Raw genomic sequence first — 20005 nt, 5'->3', positions numbered from 1 at the left:
AGGGGCTGGAGCTCCGGGGCCCTTTAAATCTCCACCGCAGCCCCGCTGCCGCTACCCCAGGGCTTTAAATTGTCATCTGGGAAAGCCGATCCCGGTACGGCGCACCAGCTCTTACCGGTACACCGTACTGGGGCGTACCAGCTTTCACCTCTGCGTCCCTAGCACAATTGCGTCCTGATTTATGACCTAGATATCTAGGTGCTAGGATGATAAAAACATGGAAAAGCAGAGCCCCATTTTAGGACATCATTTATAATGGGGAAATATTCCTCCAGAAGAACATGACTCCTTGTAGCATGAGTCTGTGTCGATGATATTGGCTGTGAATGTGTGTACATCTTTAAATATACCATGGCTGATCCTAGGCAAGAGGAAGAAGGGAAGAGTGATGGGTGAATTTCTGCAAAGGTTTAAAATTTGGGATCCATCCATCTAAGCAACCAAACGATCTGGGGCCAGATTCTCAACTTGTTTTCATCATCGCAACTCAGCTGAATTCAATGGAGCTAGAGCAATCTATGTCAACTGATCATCTGTCCCTGATGTTTAGCAGAATGCCTTGGTTCTGTAGGGTTGGGCTGGAAATCATGCAAGAAATCTTCTTGTAAAACTTTGGACACGTCTACTTCAGTCCTGGTAGGAACCCAAATAATCTTGCCCAATAGAGCAAAAATGGGATCTGATCCTGGTCCCATTGTATGGAGGTGTGTGTGTGTACTGGAAGATGCATACAACACTGGTTCTTCTGTCTCTGGCCCTGCACTGCCTGTGCCTCTCCACCACTTTCCTTGTGGAGCTGAGCTCTGTGCACCCTCTGCCCAGTTCCCTGGAATCCAGTCCTTTCTATTGCATGGTGGAACCATACTTGTTCTGCATTGAACCAGTGTGGCTGCAGACTTGAGAACTGGATTTTCTTCTTAGTGAATTGAAGGGAAAAGAGGTGTGGATGGATGCCATCCTAAAGCACCCCCTTCTGGCCTGCAGTAGTGCTGTAGGCACCCTATCCTTAGTTCCTTGCAATGACTTACTCTCAGGCTGTAACACTTAAACAAGATTCCCCCATTGTGGGGCCTTATTTTATTTAGTCTCTTCTAAATCACTCTTTCAGCCCTCACTCGTCTTTATTCAGGAGTCCCACAGCCCTCCTCCTTGTGGTCTGTGATTTGGGTTCACTGCAGCCTTAAACTGGCTTCTCCCCAGCTAGTGCCTTGTGTAGCTCAGTCCCCTTTTCTCTCTGAGCGAGGCTGGTGCACACACTCTCCCTGTTAGGAGGGAGAAGGTAGCATATCTCCTGCCCTCCTTCCTTGGGCTCATCCTAGTTGGCTGGGAGGGAGAGCCTTAGCCCCTCAAGCTGCACTGCAAGGATCCTTATTCTGGGCCCTTACAGGAATGATAGAGAGGTTCTCTTCTCCCACCCCCAGAAGCACTAACTGTTCCCCCCAGGACCATCTTTCTTTCTCCCACCACCTACCTCTGCCCATCCCTTGGCCTTCATCTGCTCCAACAGTCTCAGGCACTTTGAAGGGGACAGTCACCCTGTTACAGAATAGCATGGTCAGTTTTGTGCCCTGGCTAGAGCTGCTGCTTAAAACCATAGGGGGAATTGTTATACTAGTGTGTTCATGTGTGCACAACTCTCAATGACTCATAAATTACTCAGCTGCATGATGTCCAAGATATTTGTAATACATACTGCCATTTCTAGTGTTCTGACAGTAGATGGGTCTACTTTGTACCAGCCATGTAGCTATTTCTATCAAGACAGCCGGTGATGAGCTTTTTTTGGACCCATCCTCCAATAAATGAAGTTGTTTGGCAGCCATTGATCAAACATCCACTTCACGTCCATGCACACCAATTCTATGGTGGTGTTTTTTTTTTTCCAGTGTAGGGGGAAGTGGAACCACGGTCTCCAGATGCCCATGACAAATTGCACTGTCAATCACAGTGGCAGAGACTTCAGCACATGTTAGCTGCATGTTCATGAAGATGAGTGATGCTTGCAGCAGGTGGAATCACTTTTGCAGCCACCGAGATATCTGTTTCTTTTGCCCTCATGTAATCTCATTTAAACCTTCATTGGGTGTCAACACAATCTGGCATTGCATGTTGAACAAAAAAAACCTCTTTATCAAAGTTCAGTGTCCAACTAAATTCCTTTAGGTCAGCACTGCTGTATAAATCAACTTGTATGAATCCTATTAGGGATTAGCCTTGCCACAGTTGGTAGCTGGTGAGAGATTTTTATGGACTTCATTGATTTCTGTCATTGCAGTGACACTTTGTGGTTAGTGTTTTGGTGTCTGATTTGAAATCATGGTCCTATTATTAGTCCCTGATATCATCAAGAGACCTGTTTTCTGTCTGTGCTGCCCTGCTACATCTTTTGTAAGAACCATATGTGATTAGGGCTTTGGTTTAACTTTTTCCATTTGAAACACATGAACCGAGATTTTCAGAAGTTGGTGTGTCTCAGGCTCCTAAATCCATGTTATAGGGATCTAAATAAGTGACCTGACTAAGAACTGAACTTGACTTCAGTCAGCTTCTCAGCACCCTTAAAACATCAGGTCACTTACTTGGATGCTTCTAGGTATGGTACCTATTATTGAAAATCTCGGTGCTGGTTCCCTGCAGGGCCTCTCAGTGTTGCTCTTAGAAGTGTGTGTTTGTGGGCAGGGGGAACGGGTATAGACATACAACAGATAGATAGAAGATGGTTCTGCCCATGGTCTCAGCATGCTGCCACTTTGCTGCTGCTATCTAGATGAGGTCAAAATTTTCTGACAGAACAATTGTCCATCAGAAATGCTAATTAGATTAAATCCAAATGTTTTTCAGGGTCATATTAAATTTGTCTATTTTTTGATGACAAACTAACAAAGCGTTTTGTTTTGATATGCCCGATTTATCATTTTGACTTTAATATTATATTAATAGTAAATATATTTTCTTATACTGAGAACATCAAAGTCAAAACAACGAAGCTAAAATGAAGTGATCTGAAGCACTTTGATAAGGTTGTACTGATACTTCTTCTGAAATAGTCGGAATTTTCATTTTTGCAGGAAACTGACTCTTCATTCTGATTTGGGACTAAAGAAAATTTCAAAATGTCGGCATTTCCTAGCAAATGAAAACTGAGTTTCAACCATCGTTTAGATTTGAAGCCAAAGGCATGGGGGAGGGAAACAGTTCTTTGCAGATACTTACTTAAGATACCCATCTTTATAAAATACTTTGAGGTCTATACATGAAAAAACCTGGCCAAATCCTAAAGCCTTCCCTACTCTCTCACAACTTCCATTGACTTCAATGGGAGTTTTGCCTGAGTGAAGATAGATTAAGGAACTTCAGGACTGGCCTCCCTTTTGTTTATACCATGTGTAGCATGGGCTCACAAGTGAAATGCATCTCATATACAGCCCTTTTCTCCTGTATTCACTGTAAGTACCTACACTGATCCCACAGCATCTTCTGCAGGGAACGTCTGTGTGTGGAAATTCTGCCTGGTGTCTGCTATGATCATCTCTCTGTATTGAGGGCACACTAGGGAGTCAGGAGAAAAGGCTATTTGAGGGAGTCCAAAGCTGTCCACAGTGAAACCTCACTATAAGCATCTCAGATGCGTAGCCTCAACTTTTGCGATCACTTTAGAAGGTGAATGAACAAGACTGTACTGGAAACCTTGGGGACATGTTTTAAAGACCCATTTCTAGTATGCAACTGGTTCTGCTGGTCCCATTGCATGGGCTTGTTAGGTTGCCCTCTGTTTGCATATGAGACGCAATGGATAAACTGGCCACTACCATGGCTGGGTGTGGAAAACACCTTTCATGACTCGGACCAAAACACTGGGACAGTTTCTGATCTCATACCAGTTTTGCACTGGTGAATCTCCATGGTGTTCAGTGAAGTTACACCAGTGTGAGAGCAGATTCAGATCTTGTGTGTCATCGGAATGGGGGAAGGTGGTCATTCTCTAGGGCATAAGCCGCCTTCTTCTTAGTGGAAGTTAAGGTGAAGCTTTTTGCACTTCCTGTGAAGCATGTGGTGCTGGCCACTGTTGGAGACAGACTAGTGGGCTAGGCGGACCCTGGATCTGATCTGGCACAGTGATTCTTATTTAAGAAGCCACTGAAAAGCTGTATTTCTATTTCTTTCCTGCAAGTACATTATACACCAACCCTCTTCTCCCCAAGCCAAAGCATTCTGCTTTTCCCCAGATCCATACAAGAGACTTCACCAAGTGGTGGAAGCAGAAGAAAGATCATACATGGTTGAGGTTTGGGGGGGAGGGGGGGGGACCAGTCAGTTAGCTGAAAGGGCTATCAAGCCCCTGGCTCATGATGATGATTAAACATTCCTATGCCATTCAGTACAAAGGAAGTTCTACTTGCAGCCAGCAGCATGCAAAATAAAATAAAATAAAATAATCCCTTTGCACTCTCCTTTTGTTGGCACCGAAGCTACTCAAATATATCAAGGAAAGATTCTTCCTCTAGTATTAAACAATATGAATGGAACTGACAGTGCTATTAGATTGTTTTATAACTACCTCGGTAGTAACATTTTTGGCACAGTTGCCATTCAACAGCCCTTTGCAGCCTGGGTGTTTCCCTCTAAAATTTCACCTCTTTCCCCAACTGCCCCCCACCAGAGAACTGACATGCTTTCTGCCAACAAATGTTGAATGTTGCTTCTGAGGATTTAGCATGTCAGGCGGTGTCTACCCAGCTTAGGATTCTATTATTATGCAATGGCTTAGGAAGGCAGTGCTTTGCCACATAATTACAGAGCCAATCTGTATTAGGAGCAGGGGTTTGCAGCGCTCCTTTGGCACCAAGTATTCAACCCCCCTCCCCCATCCAAGACACTTTTATTTTTGAGTAGCTTATTTTTAGCATCTATTTTTCCCTTTGGACGTTTTGTTATTTCAGAAGTAGTGAGAGCATATTGACTTGTGTCTGCCAGGGTTCCTATGCAGCATAAAGCACTTGCTGTATGTTACATCTGCAGAAGAGGTAAGAAGAATTCCTGAAGCTGCTTGCTAGGGGGGTGGTGTGTGTGGATTTTTTTTTTTTTCCCCACTGCTTGTTTTACAAGCTTTGCAGGCTCTGCCATCTAGAGCACTTTGTGAGATCACTCCAGTTTGCTGTTTTTCCTTTTTCCAGCTCTGCGTGTGTGTGTGTATCCCTCTCGCTCACTCCGTCCGTGCCTAACCCCCCCCCCCCCCCCAACACACACACACACACAAGATGAGCTTGCTAATATGAACGTGAAGACTTGCAATACCAAAATGCATGTGGTTCTTCTGGATGCACTGGGATCAAAATCCTTGAAAAGCCTGCAGGCTGCTTAGCCGTCCAAGACTGGGGTTTTTAAATCAAGCAAGAAAAAGAACAAGTTATTCACTTGTGTGTGTGTGTGTGTGTGTGTGTGTGTGTGTGCGCGCGCTTTGGATTTTACTGAATAGGAGTCTCAGGGATTCACTCACTTGGACTTCACTGAATCAGGTTCCATCTGCCAGCAATGCTGGTTAGTCTGCGATTTGGGAAGCTGGAGATCAACCTAGGATTTTGTCTGATATTATCTCCTTTTGAAAAAGGATGCGTGGCATAGAAAGCCTGTCTGAAATTATTGTACCGAACCAGGGATAAATGTTACTTCTCAAAGGTAAGTGCTAGGTTGTTTATACAGCTATATAGATACACATTCATATCTCTTTGATGTTAGGGAACCCTTCTGTGATGGATTTTTAAAGGCATTAGATAAATATATAACTTTATTATTAGTGTAGATAACATTTCTGTAGCAAAATGAACCTTAGTTTGGTTTCTGCTTCCCTCTTGGTATGAAAAGAGTTCAAAGGAATTTTTTTTAGTGTTGTTGGTATTTTTTTAAAAAAATCTCTGATGTGATCAGATTGAAAGAGGTTTGGAGGGAAGAAGAATAATTTGGTTTGGATTAGAGGCAAAACCGAAAAATAGAGTAAGATGTGACTCACTTACACTTCCCGGAGGAATAATAATATCCTGTAAGGCTAAGGAAGAACTTTGCTGGACAGATAAACTCTGTGTATAAAAACCTAGAGTACAAGAACAGGGACCTTGGCAGATGTTGTAGGAAGAAATGGAAGGTAAAGGAACAGATGGGGGAGAAGAGGAGGGGTGGAGGCGGGAAGCTGGAACCAGGTTCAGTGTCTTGTCTCACAAAGGTTGGTGGTAAGGGTGAGGCTGTTGTTGCAGGGCATCCAAGACTGGCAAGGTGGACAGGTGGGGGATGGGTACTTTGGCAGGTATATGCCTTGTCATGTCAGTCTGATGTTGCCAGTTCTTGCAGGAAGTCAAATATCTGACAAGCTGGGCATTTGGGGGGGCATGTAAGTGATACGGTGGAGTAATATCAAACACACACATACGTAATGCAACTAATTGTCATGCTAGAATTTAAAAACAAAAAGTGGAGATCAGCCATGTAGCCATCAAGTTCAAACAGAAAGACTGGACACACTGAAAGACATAGTTTTTTTTTAAATGAGAACTGGAAAGCTAGTGTACTGTAGAATTCTGGAACTCTGTGACAATCCCAACTACTCCACACCCAAAACAAACAAAGAACATTGGTTTTGCAGTAAGAATCACTTTGGGCAGGGACTCATCTCCCCTCTTTTCCAGGGAGGTGCCAAGGAGGCACCAGGACTGGTGGGTTATTTTCCATACTTTATTGTGGATATTAATAGAGAAGGTAACTTTGCACTATTCTCAAAGAGGAGACAAGCTCTGGAAGACATAATATTAGTAGCTTAAGATTTGGTGCAGTTCCAAACAAATGCATTGATTACTGTATTATAAAGTTAATTCTTTGTAGACTAGTCACCACTGCAAAGTCAACACTTGCCAGCAGGTACCACACAATTACCACAGTTATTTCCTATCCCTAGGGGGAAACCATGCCATCTCAAATACCTCTGTGCAGTAGGTGTTGACTTTCCAGTGGAGACCCTTATATGCAGAGAACACTATAATGAAGACTTGAGGGGACGGAGAAGGAGGGAGAGGCTGGTAATTACTCTTACTCTCATTGTGTCTTGGGCTTGTTACAGTTTCACTGTTCTCACTGTTTGGATGATTAGTTTGCAGTGTTTACAAATTGCAACGTAGGTGGTCTGTGCAATTTGCACACTCTCTGTTTTTAGCCAGCTTCATCACAATTGTGTAAAGCAAAGGAGGCTCCAAACCTCATCCAAATTAGCCAGCAGTTTTTGGGAAGAGAAGTATTGCAATGGGGATGGAGCTTGGGGGGGGAGGTGGAGGAGACTCTCTGTAAACTGGATTAACATAGAAAGCTTCAGATGAGCAAGAATCTGCATCGTCTGTATTAAATATAATTCATGTACCCTATGTTATTCTCTCCTCTGTAGTACAACTATTTTCTGTTGCATCTTAATACTGTACAGTCTAGCTAGGTGCTGCTTAATATGCCAGTGTATCCAGTGCAGAGAGCAACAGAGTCAACCCTCCAAGCCTCTATTTGTTGCTTTTGCCCTCACCCTCTCCCACTGTTCAGAGCATTTGTGATTCTTGTCCAAATTCAAATATGGAGTCTAATCATTTAGTTTCCCCTGTATGGGAAATATAAACAGCGCATTTAGCATTGCTGCAGCAGCATCCGTTTTCCCTGCTCTTCGGAGATGGGATCAGAGCTGACAGCTCTTTGACAATACCTTACAAGTCATGTCACTCTGTCCTTTTGCAAAGCGCTGTCTGTTTGTTGACTGAAGTTTGAAATGCTGCAGGGGGAGGTTCCTTTTGGGGAGCGTGCCAAAAAGAAAGGTGTGCTTCACAATGAATTTTGTATTTATTCAAAGACCATATGCCTCCATGTGTGGAGAAGCTGCCCTGAGAAGCTGACTCAAATAATCAAGTTTTAGGAGGCATAGGTGGGGATTTTTTTTTAATATATCTTTAAAGTGAATTAATGTTGAGAAAAGTACCAGATCGACAGCCCTGGAGACTAAATTCTGCCATTTATCCACCCAAAAGGTACAATGTGGCAGTGCAATCTCCTCCCTTACTGGGTCAGACCTGACCTACAAAGATCACATATAGGGTTAGAAAGATGATTCATTCCTTATTCAGTCCACATTTTGGGATCTCTGCTGAGATCCAAGGATGTCACTCACTTACATTTGTTTCAGTAGGGTGGTTGGATGTCACTCACTTACATTTGTTTCAGTAGGGTGGTTGTTGTTTTTTTTTTTTTGTGTGTGTGTGTGTTGTGGACACCTGTTCACTAGGAGCTAAACTGAGAAGCAGCAACACATCTCACAAAGGCTACCAAGAAACCCTCAGACAGTAGCAGCTTCTAACCGTGCCTATCAGCTTGAACCAGTGACCTAAAACCAACAGGCCAATTACTGTATCTCATTACCTCTTCCCTGAGCCCTCTGAGGTTTGATTTATCTTTTAAACTCAACTGGAGTATTGTGTTCAGTTCTGGGCACCACCTTTCAGGAAAGATGTGGGCAAATTGGAAAAAGTCCAGAGAAGAGCAACAAAAATGATTAAAGGTCTAGAAAATGTGACCTATGAGGGAAGATTTAGTCTGGAGAAGAGAAGACTGAGAGGGGACATAACAGTTTTCAAGTACATAAAAGTTTGTTAGAAGGAGGGAGAAAATTGTTCTCCTTAATCTTGGCGGATAGGACAAGAAGTAATGGGCTTAAATTGTGTCAAGGGCGGTTTAGGTTGGACATTAGGAAAAAATTCCTAATTGTCAGGGTGGTTAAGCACTAGAATAAATTGCCTGGGGAGCTTGTGGAATCTCCATCATTGGAGGTTTTCAAGAGCAGGTTAGACAAACACCTGTCAGGGATGGTCTAGATAATACTTAGTCCTGCCTTGAGTGCAGGGGACTGGACTAGATAACCTCTTGAGGTCCTTTCCAGTCCTATGATTCTGTGATTATCATGACCAAGGTTCCCACTAAATTGTCTGAATTTATATCTGCATGGCCCAGATATATCAATAATGGCAAGGTGCAGGTCCGTACAATGCTAGCTTTCTCGGAAACAGGGTGGGCTAGCAGCACAAGGCCCTGTAATAATAATAAATAAAAAAATCAAGTCAACCTCAGTGTGACAAAATACTTATTCTTGCACCAGCTGTCACTTTCCCATATACTCCGCCTCCACATTGCGTGGAGGGGGATTGTAGTAGGTTCTTCTGATTCTAATAACCCAAATTACCTTCTGTCTGGAAGGTTGCCAGAGCCCTGTGTGAAACTAGCAGATGTAAACATGTCATTAAAAGGCCCACAATGAGGCTGCACAGAAAACTGAAAAATATGTCGTTTAGAGACATCTTTATTTCTTCAGGAGCATCTTTCCCTCCCCCGTCTGCATGGAAATGGGATTTTAAAAACACTACTTCAGAATCCAATCTCTTCCTGCTACCTTATTTCCCACCTGAATGTTTATGACAACACCCTCATCTCCACTGCAACAAACTGTCAGAAACAGAGGGTTTTGTCTTCAGGTCGGGAAGTGAGTAGTAGACGCAACAAATGAACCTGTGCCAAGCAAACAGCATCTCCCCATACAAAATATCTGTTAAAAACAGAAGAGAAGAGACATACAGAAAAGTCCGATACAATGCTCAGTCTGCTGCCATTGACTTTAGAAAGTGAGTGAGGATGCTTGGCACTTCACAGGATCAGGCATTTAAAGCAGAATTGTCTTGTCAAAGTTTTCTGTGAGGTGTCAGTGGCTCTGGAAGTCTTCCTTCAGAATTCTTGCTTCAGCTCACAAAAGCTAATGCCATAATTGGATGTGCCTGCTAAGTGCCAATAGGCCTGCTAAAGGGACGGCTGGTATGGATGCTGGGATTCTGGATGTGGTAACTATGGGTACAATAAGGTCTATAATATGGTGTTTAAAAGGCCTCTGGTCATGACTCCTCTGAGCAGGCCTCTAATCCTACCAGCATTTCTAAAAGCAGCAATAAGATCACACACCATGTGGATTGGTGTGAGAGGTATTGAAGAAGTGGCCATCTGAGAAATGGCCGAACTATACGAAGTAGGTGAGAGAGTGATCTGATCTTTCACTCCTTCTATCATAACTTGTATTCATCTCCTCTGATAGGAGAGAGTCCAGAATGGCATCAGATATGTAGATTCCTTAGCTGTTCTCTAGCCATGCTTGTCAGATGAGGTTAAGTAAACAACATACCAAGCAGAAATAACAATCCTCCTTTTGTGGCTGCCTGATGATGGGAATGAGGAAAGGGAAATAGGGTGATAACTTCAAACATAGCCATCTGTGGCCAAGGAAGAGGTGGGCTCTGGTATTAGTGGGTGGATGGCATCTGTGTGTGTTGGGGAGGAGATACTCTTTGCACCGTAAGTGATTTTAGCTGTCAACATGTAGATTTAATAAGGGTTCCAGTAAAAGTCCTTCTGGTGCTGAATGAAAACAAGGAGCAATTAAGTGGCAAAGGGAGAAACTGAGAAATCCTGTGTCATGGTTCTTTCAGTGTGCTCTATCTGGTTTGAAAACAACCCATAACAAACATCTGCCTCCTCAGAGATAAAAACAAAATCTTCCCAGTCATTTTAATAAACATTTGATCCCATTCCCTCCATGCATATTACTGGGAGTAGGTTTCTATGCCTGATGATTGGACAGTTCTGCACATTCTATACATTAAACACATGTATCAAAAAGACACACAGAAAAAAACCATATTGACAGAGCATAAGTTACTTGGGTGGAGATGATTTGATAGATCTCCTAAACTGACTGTTGGCTGGCATTTTGTGAGAGTTATCTCAGATATAAGTGAACATTGCTGCTGCCTGATATTTACTGTATATTGGTTTTTAAATTACAGTACAACACTGATTCCTTGCTCTGAAAGTTTGGCCTGCACTTTCTCCCACCAGTCAGGTCAGGTGATTTATCTGTGCTAGAAGTGTTCAGTTTAAAAAAGAAAAGGAAAAAAAAAAGGGGTCCAGCGTTTCTTGAGGAAGTGAAATCCTCCTTAGGATAGTTGGGTTTTGCAGGCTCCCTCTGACCCAAATATCCTGCACTTATTGCTCCAAAAATCTCAGTGCTCGAGGAAAAACCACTGTGGTGTACGTAGGTATTTTATAATCTCACGTGCCCAAGTAGCAGCAGGAACCATGAGCACTTGTGTTCAGCTACACTTGTCAGGCACAAGGCAACCTTTCCTTTTGGATGTGAGGGGCCTGGTCACAGCAGACAGATCTTTTGTGCCTTGTCTGTAGGTTAGATTACTCCAGTGTAGCCATCTTCAGGATGAGCCTGATGACCACTCGGAAGCTTCAGCTGCTGCAGAACATGGCCACGGCTCTCTCCGAGAGGTGATTTTCCCCCCTCCCCACCACCACCAAGACAAGTGTAATCTGGTGCTCTGTAGTCTCTCTTGGATCCCATCCTACAAGGTGCTGGTTGCCTTCAAGTCAGTGGGAGTTGAAGGTGCTGCTAGGATGTCTCAGGAGATATATGGCTCCTTGCAGGGCCAGGGCCTTTGTAATGAGCCAGGCATGTGTCAGTAGTCACAGTGGAGCTGTGGTGACATGAATGCTCTGGCGAAGAGAAGGCCAGACTGGTAGCTGGTCAGAAAAGCAGGAGGATCAAGCACAGGTTAGAGATGTGGCCGGGATTGGGGGAGGGACCAAGAAGGAAATTTGATAGGATGGGGGAAGAAAGTTAGTTATATGGCCCTTATCGCCATAGTCTGAGCACCTGGCTAAAATAAAGAAGGGCCTAGGACCTCACTTTTTCTTTTCTTTTTTTTTTTTCAATTGTACTCTTGTGTGTGTAGCTCATCCCCACCTGAGCCGTTGTGGGTTGTTTTATTTATCGCTTCTGTTTAAGTTTGTATACGAATATGACAAATATATTCAAGCCCTTTGTGTGTTCCCCTTTATTTCCAGCCTTTCCATCTTTCCTTCACCTTTCTGAATCAGTAAATAAATAAACAAGCTCATTCATTTCATTTCCCTTCTCCGAATATAAAGGGTTTTTTTATCATCAGGACTCAGATGAGTCACCAGTTAATAACAATAACAATAATAATAATAATAATAAAAAGAGACTTCAATCCCTGTAAAACCTGGAACCCTGTTGCCAGGTTAACATGAGACAGGTCCTTTAAAACATGACAGGCCCATCTATATGCAGTATCTTGTGTCTATACTTCTCCTACAGAGTGGCGTTGATAGGCTTATAAGTGCTAGCAATCAAATTCCTTGAATATGTGCACGCTGCACTTTTAAAAATATATACAGATAATCCTTCTCTTGCCTAATTCTGCAAATGGCATAACAAGGTCCCAGGAGTCTGACCGTGGAAACTGCCAGAGGATGCCCTTCCGCTAATACCACAGGATCTCGAAAAATGAAATTCACAACAATGCAGAGGGCCAGCATGAGTTCTACCTGTCCTGTGCCCTCAAAACAGAGCTAAAGTGGTGCATGAGGCCTTATGGTGGCTTTCCACACAATGGTCAATTTCACCCTCCCTCAGTTCCCTACTGCAAAATGAAACTGCTAAGGTAACAATTACTAGCTCAATTCGAAGACTTAAATAAATAAACCCCAAACCATTATCACTCCAGTCAAAATGGCTGCTGCATTCATCCCAATGGTGCTCACTGGTCAGATCCTATCCCATGACACATTCTGGTAGTGTAATATGATTTTTTGTATTGCAGTTTGCAGCTTAGTGATCTACCTGATACTGGGGAGGAGGGGGTAGCAATTGTGCTCGGCACTGTACAAACACAATTAGAGATTGGGCCTTAGCTTGGTGGCAGAGCTGAGAACAGAATTCACTCAGATCTCCTGAGTTCCAGTCCACTAGTCTCTAGACCCCACTGTTTCTCTTGTCCTTATGGACTGAGAGATTAAAAGCATCAATTAAAATAACTTTGTTTGGGGAAAATATTTTTCACTGCTTTCTTAATACCACACGCTGCATTAGCATAGGACTGCAATGGGCTTGTTGCTGGTCTAAAATTGAAATTATTTCATAAAAGTCCTTGTTATATAAATAATGAGGCTGTTTTAAAAAATCAACTTTAGTATGTGTAGAAGGTCTGTCTGTCTGCGTTTATTGACCTGTAATATTAAAAACCAGTGAACTCTTCTGCTAAGCTGTTCTTCCCAAACATGACTTGCATTGCCTGCTTAGGGAACAGTCAACTTAAAAAGCTATTTGATTGCCATGTTTCTGCAGCAAAATTAGAGTCCTGGAAACTTAGATTCATCTCCAGAAGTCTCTTTCCTGAGTTACATTGTTTCCAGAAGGGAATCCGCAGTGTGGAAGTCCAAAGTTGCACTGTTTTGTTTGCAGAATCTTGATTACAGGTTGTGGTGATAGAGAAGAAGAGAATAGTATGATGGGTTTTTTCTTCTAGATTCTGAGTTTGCAGAGCTGGCAGTTTGGAAAATTAGCTTTTGACTCTTAAATTGAGTGTTGCTATTATTTGGTGTATGCAATCTGGTCAAGCCAAGAAAAAAAAATGTTGCTCTGGAAAAGCATTGCACAACGTCCTCTTCAGAATCACTCCTCCGACTGTAATCACGCACTTTCATTTTTTAAATGAAATACGTTTAACATTCCTTAACTACATTCTAATAATATATCAATATGTAGGGGGTGATGGAACAATTTTTATAGTAGGGGTACTGAGAGCCCGTAAACCAAACTGTAAATTCTGTATATAATGGAAACCACTTCAAACCAGGGGGTGCGGCAGTTCCAGCACCTATGTCAATATTCTAGGGGTATACCTCTGGTGTCTGAGTGTTGCTATATTCTCAGTTGGAGCGAGAGAGAATTATTCACCTTTTCTTCGCAGGGTACCTTTGTATTTTGTCAAATGTGCAGTGTAAAAGAAAAGGAGTACTTGTGGCACCTTAGAGACTAACCAATTTATTAGAGCATAAGCTTTCGTGAGCTACAGCTCACTTCCTCAGATGCATATCGTGGAAACTGCAGCAGGCTTTATATATACACAGAGAATATGAAACAATACCTCCTCCCACCCCACTGTCCTGCTGGTAATAGCTTATCTAAAGTGATCATCAGGTGGGCCATTTCCAGCACAAATCCAGGTTTTCTCACCCTCCACCCCCCCACACAAATTCATTTGTGTGGGGGGGTGGAGGGTGAGAAAACCTGGATTTGTGCTGGAAATGGCCCACCTGATGATCACTTTAGATAAGCTATTACCAGCAGGACAGTGGGGTGGGAGGAGGTATTGTTTCATATTCTCTGTGTATATATAAAGCCTGCTGCAGTTTCCACGATATGCATCTGAGGAAGTGAGCTGTAGCTCACGAAAGCTTATGCTCTAATAAATTGGTTAGTCTCTAAGGTGCCACAAGTACTCCTTTTCTTTTTGCGAATACAGACTAACACGGCTGTTACTCTGAAACCAGTGTAAAAGTGTTCTTAAAATGAACAACATATGCTGGGTCATTATCCAAGACTGCTATAACATGAAATACATGGCAAAATGCTGGTAAAACGGAGGAGAAGACATAAAATTCTCCCCCAAGGAGTTCAGTCACAAGTTTGTTTAATGCATTTTTTTTTAACGAGTGTCATCAGCATGGAAGCATGTCCTCTGGAATGGTGGCCAAAGCACCAAGGGGCATACGAATGTTTAGCATATCTGGCACGTAAATACCTTGCTTTTAGGTGACATTGTAAATAAGAAGTGGGCAGCATTGTTTACATTTACATGAGATAAACTTGTTTATCTTAGCAATTGGCTGAACAAGAAGTAGGACTGAGTGGACTTGTAGGCGCTAAAGAGTTGCACTGTTTTGTTTTTGAGTGCAGTTATGTAACACACACAAAAAAATCAACATTTGAAAATTGCACTTTCACAGTAGAGATTGCACTACAGTATTGGTGTGAGGTGAATTGAAAACTATTTTTATCATTTTACAGTGCAAATATTTGTAATAAAAATAATACGAATTGTACAGTGCTCACTTTATATTCTGTGTTGTAATTGAAATAATTATATTTGAAAATGTAGAAAAATATCCCAAAATATTTAATAAATTTCAGTTGGTATTGTTTAACAGTACGACTAAAACTGCGATTAATCGTGATTCATTTTTTAATCATGATGAATTTTGTAAAGTTAATTGCATGAGTTAACTGCGATTAATCAACAGCTCTACAAATAAACAAAAACGACAAAAAACTGATGAGTAATTTTGTGAATAAAAGCAGCATGTTTGGTTCCCTGTGATTCATAGCCTTATCTTATTTTTTCATCCAGATGACTGAACTCCATTTGCAAAAATATTTGTGCAACTTAAAAGCTTCAAGAACTCTCTTGCCCAGTAATTATTGGCCTGAAAATTTGTTCCAGAACCAATCACTTCCTTATTTTGTAGTTTATTTTCCTCTCTTCAGAGGCATTAGCCATCCAGTCAGGAAGCAGAAACAATATACCTTGTGATTTAGTTGACCAACCACTCCATACAATGAAAAGCAAATCATGACTAGTAATATTAATACCCAGCTCTTGTATAACACTTTTCCTTAGTAGCTCTCAAAGCACTTGACAAAGGTTGTCTATACCATTACCCCCACGTTTGAACCATGCTGAAAATTCTCTCTAACTTCTATTTGACAAATAATTATGACCAGTTGATATGTATGACTGAATCAGAATAGAATCACAAATCATTTGCTATACAGATACAGTAAAGGCTAAATTAATAATGAATATTGATTGAAATCAATGACTTTGACTAGTATTAAACATAAAGTAAAAGGTTATACATCAGGCAACGTATCTTAACAGTGAGATCTGTTAGACTGTGGAATATCTCTGAAGGGAAGAGCTGGCAATGATATCTTGTGGGATATTTTCAGGTGGACAAAACGAGAGAGAGAGAAGGATGGCTTTGTGGATAAGGCATTTGTCTGGGACTCCTGAAACACCACACCTGGGTTCATGTTCTGGTGTTGCAAAATGCTTCCTGTGTAGCTTTGGGCAAGTTGTTTAATTGCTGTGTGTCCAGGTTTCCCATCTGTAACTGGGGATAATATTTCCAGTGAGGTAAAGAATTAATACATCAATGTCTGCAAGGTGCTTGGATATTAATGAAGAGGTGTATAGAAATAAATAGAATGTACTATAAGGAACTATTGTGTGCTGGCAGTAGGATGCACATAACTACCTAATAAATAGAGCTGGTAAAACATTCTTTTCAACCAAATAATTTTCCTGATGCAGTAGGGTGGCTGTGTGTTTCTTTAAAAATAAATAAATAAATAAAAATTGACAGTAATTGGAGACTGTCAATTTCACCTAACCTTTTTTTTTAGTGGAAAAGTTTGAAAAAATGTTTTTGTTTTGACTGAAAAATGTTTCCAAATTTAAATGTTTTTGAACTTGTGTTCTGTGATGATTTTCACTATTTCAATGGTCCTGTTTTGGAACAAATGTTGAAATACTGGAATATCCCACAGGATAGAAATTCTGTTTTGGACCAGCTCTGTTAATAATCGAACATAGCCAAAACTCTTCCCTGAACTCCTGGTGAAATTCAACCCTGATCTGAACAGTCTCCATGCTGGTTTGGGGTGTATCATAGTCATACAAAGAGATTCCTCTTTCTTTGTTGAATTTGTGTTTTATTCTCTCTGTTGTTCATCTTGCCCTAGTGAATCTGTTCCCTGTGGGTGGTTATGCACAGAGGGGATATGAAGTTTAACCAGTTCTCAGAGTTGTAAAAATATTGTTGAGGTTGCTTTACGGCTGACAGGGCTGCTTGTATGAGGAGAAACGGTAATGAATGCTTTATACCCTAGCTGTGAGTTTGGGTCCCATCTGTCAAAGTAAGTGAGGCTGGTGATGGTCATTCCTAACCCCTGTAGAGTGCTGCCTTTTGAAATCTAGTAGTACTGAGGTGGAGGGAATGATCAACAAGGAACTTCAAAGAGCAGACTCGAGGCTTAACAGTTGGTGCCGCTGTGTGAGTGGATACATACAGAAAGCAAACACAAGGGATGACAGCTGGAGAAAATTCTTGAGGTGCAGGAAGAACTGCATATGGCTGTTCAGCAGCCTCTATTATTAAAAAGGTTGCCTGGCGCATGGTGTGCATTATCGTGCACTTGAAAAAGGAATATAAATCCCAAAGCTATCCCATTTTAAATGTGCTAGCAACCATTTTTATCATCCAAAACAGGTGATTTCACTCCTCTCAGCCAAGGAAAAGGGGAACAGTGGCTTCTCCAGCTGCTGTAAACTATACTGCCCAAGCCAAAATCGTCATAGCATGCAGGGCTTTTCTGGACTAGTGTTGCGACATGACACCAGTACCACATTGTAGTAAAAACGCTTCACACTCCTATTCAAGGCTATTCATCTGCTATTCAAGGCTCTCAAAGTGCTTAGCAAATATTAGTGAATTAATCCTCACTAAATCCCTTTTTTTGGGGGGAAGGGTGGATCAGTATCACTATTTCCATTTTAGGGGGTAGGGAAATGGAGGCCCAGAAGTTTAAGTAACTTCCCAAGGTCACATACCACATGTATGGTGGAGCTGGTAATCAGGTTACCTGACAGAATTTTGTGTTCAGTCATGCTTCCTTCACACTGCTGAACCTTAACATGCTGTGCTTTGGTTTCAGCCTGGCAAACCTCGGGCTTGTTTGTGTAAGCAGAGTCAGGATGAGCTCCACCCTGACATCTGGTGGTGAGGTGTGGCAAGTTGTGGAAAAGAACTTCAGGGGCTGATCTCATTTGCATAGGCACACCCACCCCGCCTAAAATGAGGCCATAACTGCCCAAATGGTCACTTTGGCTGTTGTGGGATCCCCAGTGTCTCTGTTATTGGGGCAGAAAGAATAAATTGTTATTACCCTGATTATGGGAAGTGTGCTTGGAACTAGCCTTCGCCTTTTGTTATGATGGAGGGACTCACCATCAACTAAGTAGCACTCTCTAGGCAAGGGACATGGGTTCCAAAACTCTGTGAAGGGAGAGAGACTTGAGACAGGTATTAGTACCTGATGGTGTGGGCCCCTTTGTGAGGGCCTGAAACACCAATTGCACCTCTGTCTCTCTCCACTGTGGAATGTCAGAGCTAATTTTGGATCTATTAAGAGTCTTGCTACAGGTACTGTGCTGAATTCACTTTGGCCTTATGGTGCACCAGCACTACTATGAGCTGAAATCACTGAGAGCTAGAATCACCGAGCACTGTGTCAAGTAGTGGGGAGCCGGAAGATCTAGTGTGCAGTGGTGCTGTTCATGGATAGACTGGCAGAGTGTTCGTGAGACAGTGAGGCGAGCTGTGCAGAGTGGAGCCATGCGGAGCAAAGCCCTGTGGAGCAGTCAGCTTCAGGTCACGTAAGGTGCCCCTTACTTCTTTCCCCCACACACAGGCACATTTTTAGCCAGACTGGGGAGTAACACTCTGCAAATGAACTTTTGAACTCTGGGGCTGGACTTTTTAGACTGCTGGTGATTTGTGGATTGCTGGACTTGAGACATTTGGGTTCTGGGACTCAAGAACCCTAGGGAAAGGATGTTGCCCAATTTGCTGGGGTGGGTCTTTGCTCATGGTTTGGTTAATGAACACTAGTTGTGGTGTTTCCCCAATATAATGCTGATGTCATTTACCTCATGTTATTAAAGATTCTCTGCTACACCGAGACTCTGTGCTTGCGAGAGGGGAAGTATTGCCTCTTTGAGGTGCCCAGGGGGTGTGTAAGATTTTCCCAGGTCACTGGGTGGGGGCTCGAGCCAGTTTTGCATTTGCTTTGATGAGAGGGAACCCCTGTGTACTGAACCCGGCCCTTGCTGCTATCAGCTTAGCCTGGCAGAAGGATTACATTTGGATGATCAGGACACACTTTTCCAAACTGGGTAATTAGAAATGACCCCCAGTGTCTGCCATTTTTAACCCCCAAGAGCTGTATTTCAGTCACATTGGGCCTGACACTCTAAGCACTCTGCACAGTCATGGAGTTTTACAGCCAGAAGGGACCACCAGATCATCTAGGAAGCTACACTCAAGTCAGCTGGAACTCCACTCGTGAAGCACTTACAGAGTTTGGCTCTTTGCTAGCACCACAATACTATGCTCTAGAGCAAATGTCTGAGATTTACCACAGCAAAGTCGTGAGTTACAGCCCACAAATATGATTGCTATATAAATTGCACACATTTGTGGGGAACCACAGCTAAAACTCTTGTCCCTCAACTCCCAGGACACAGGATTCCATCAGTAGCGACAGTATCCTTTCTTTGTTTCTCTGAGCCAGTCACTGGGGGGCAATGTCATTCACTGCTGAGGCAAACAAAGCCAGTATATTAGTATTTCATGAGGTGATGCAGCAGAATGGGGGTGAAATAGCTTTATTTAGTCTGATCTTCTCAGTGCAGTCAGATTTTTAAAATATTACACATGGTGATGAGCAAGCTGTTTTAGATAAAATAAGACCCATTAAACCACGTTGTGTGTTTGTTAATATTTAGGGGGTTTTTTTAATCAATTTTTTTTTGTGGCTGTCTGTGGGATCCAGCCAAGATTAGAGCTGGAAATGCTCAAACGGTACACTAATGGCTACTCCCAGGCTGTTTTTCTAACTAGTGGTACCAGAAATCTTGTAAAAGAGATTCCAACCCAGTTTTTTCAAGACCCTCTCTAGCCTGCATTGCAGACAAAAAAAAAAAACAAACGGGGTCAAATTCATTTCTGGTGCAGTGCCATTGACATCAGTGGGTTACACCAGGAATGGATTTGGCTAAAGAGATGCTTAGCGTTCAGATAAGCATTGATTATGCATCTAGACTTTTGGGTGCATCTCTGACCCAAAGATCCAGAGTGTGAGATGTGCTTTGGCTTGTGATTGCAGATTCCCTTCAGCGTTTGGATGAAAATCAAATTGTTTGCGGTGAGCAAGGAGTTACAGCACATGCATGAACCC

General features: G+C 42.4%; 1 protein-coding gene and 1 long non-coding RNA gene across 13 annotated transcripts in view; one reads left to right on the top strand and one right to left on the bottom strand.

Moving 5' to 3' along the window:
- Positions 1-20005, bottom strand: part of LOC140909398 (uncharacterized) — an 86192-nt gene that overhangs the window by 26425 nt on the left and 39762 nt on the right. The window contains exon 3 of one of the 2 annotated variants that reach the window (XR_012158200.1): positions 15229-16098. The exons of the other annotated variant lie outside the window; for it this stretch is intronic. This is a non-coding gene — a long non-coding RNA (uncharacterized lncRNA). Of the gene's footprint in view, positions 1-15228; positions 16099-20005 lie in introns of those variants that run through there. 2 annotated transcript variants of the gene reach the window in all.
- LRFN2 (leucine rich repeat and fibronectin type III domain containing 2) overlaps positions 5135-20005 on the top strand; it is a 292277-nt gene continuing 277406 nt past the window's right edge. For all 11 annotated transcript variants that reach the window (XR_012158198.1, XM_073338583.1, XM_073338584.1 and 8 more), the window contains exon 1: positions 5135-5676. The gene's annotated coding sequence lies outside the window, so the exon portion shown is untranslated. The remainder of the gene's footprint in view (positions 5677-20005) is intronic.

This window comes from Lepidochelys kempii, chromosome 3, assembly GCF_965140265.1.
Source record: "Lepidochelys kempii isolate rLepKem1 chromosome 3, rLepKem1.hap2, whole genome shotgun sequence".
Taxonomy (NCBI): Eukaryota; Metazoa; Chordata; order Testudines; family Cheloniidae; genus Lepidochelys; species Lepidochelys kempii.
This window is presented reverse-complemented; position numbering and strand designations above follow the sequence as displayed.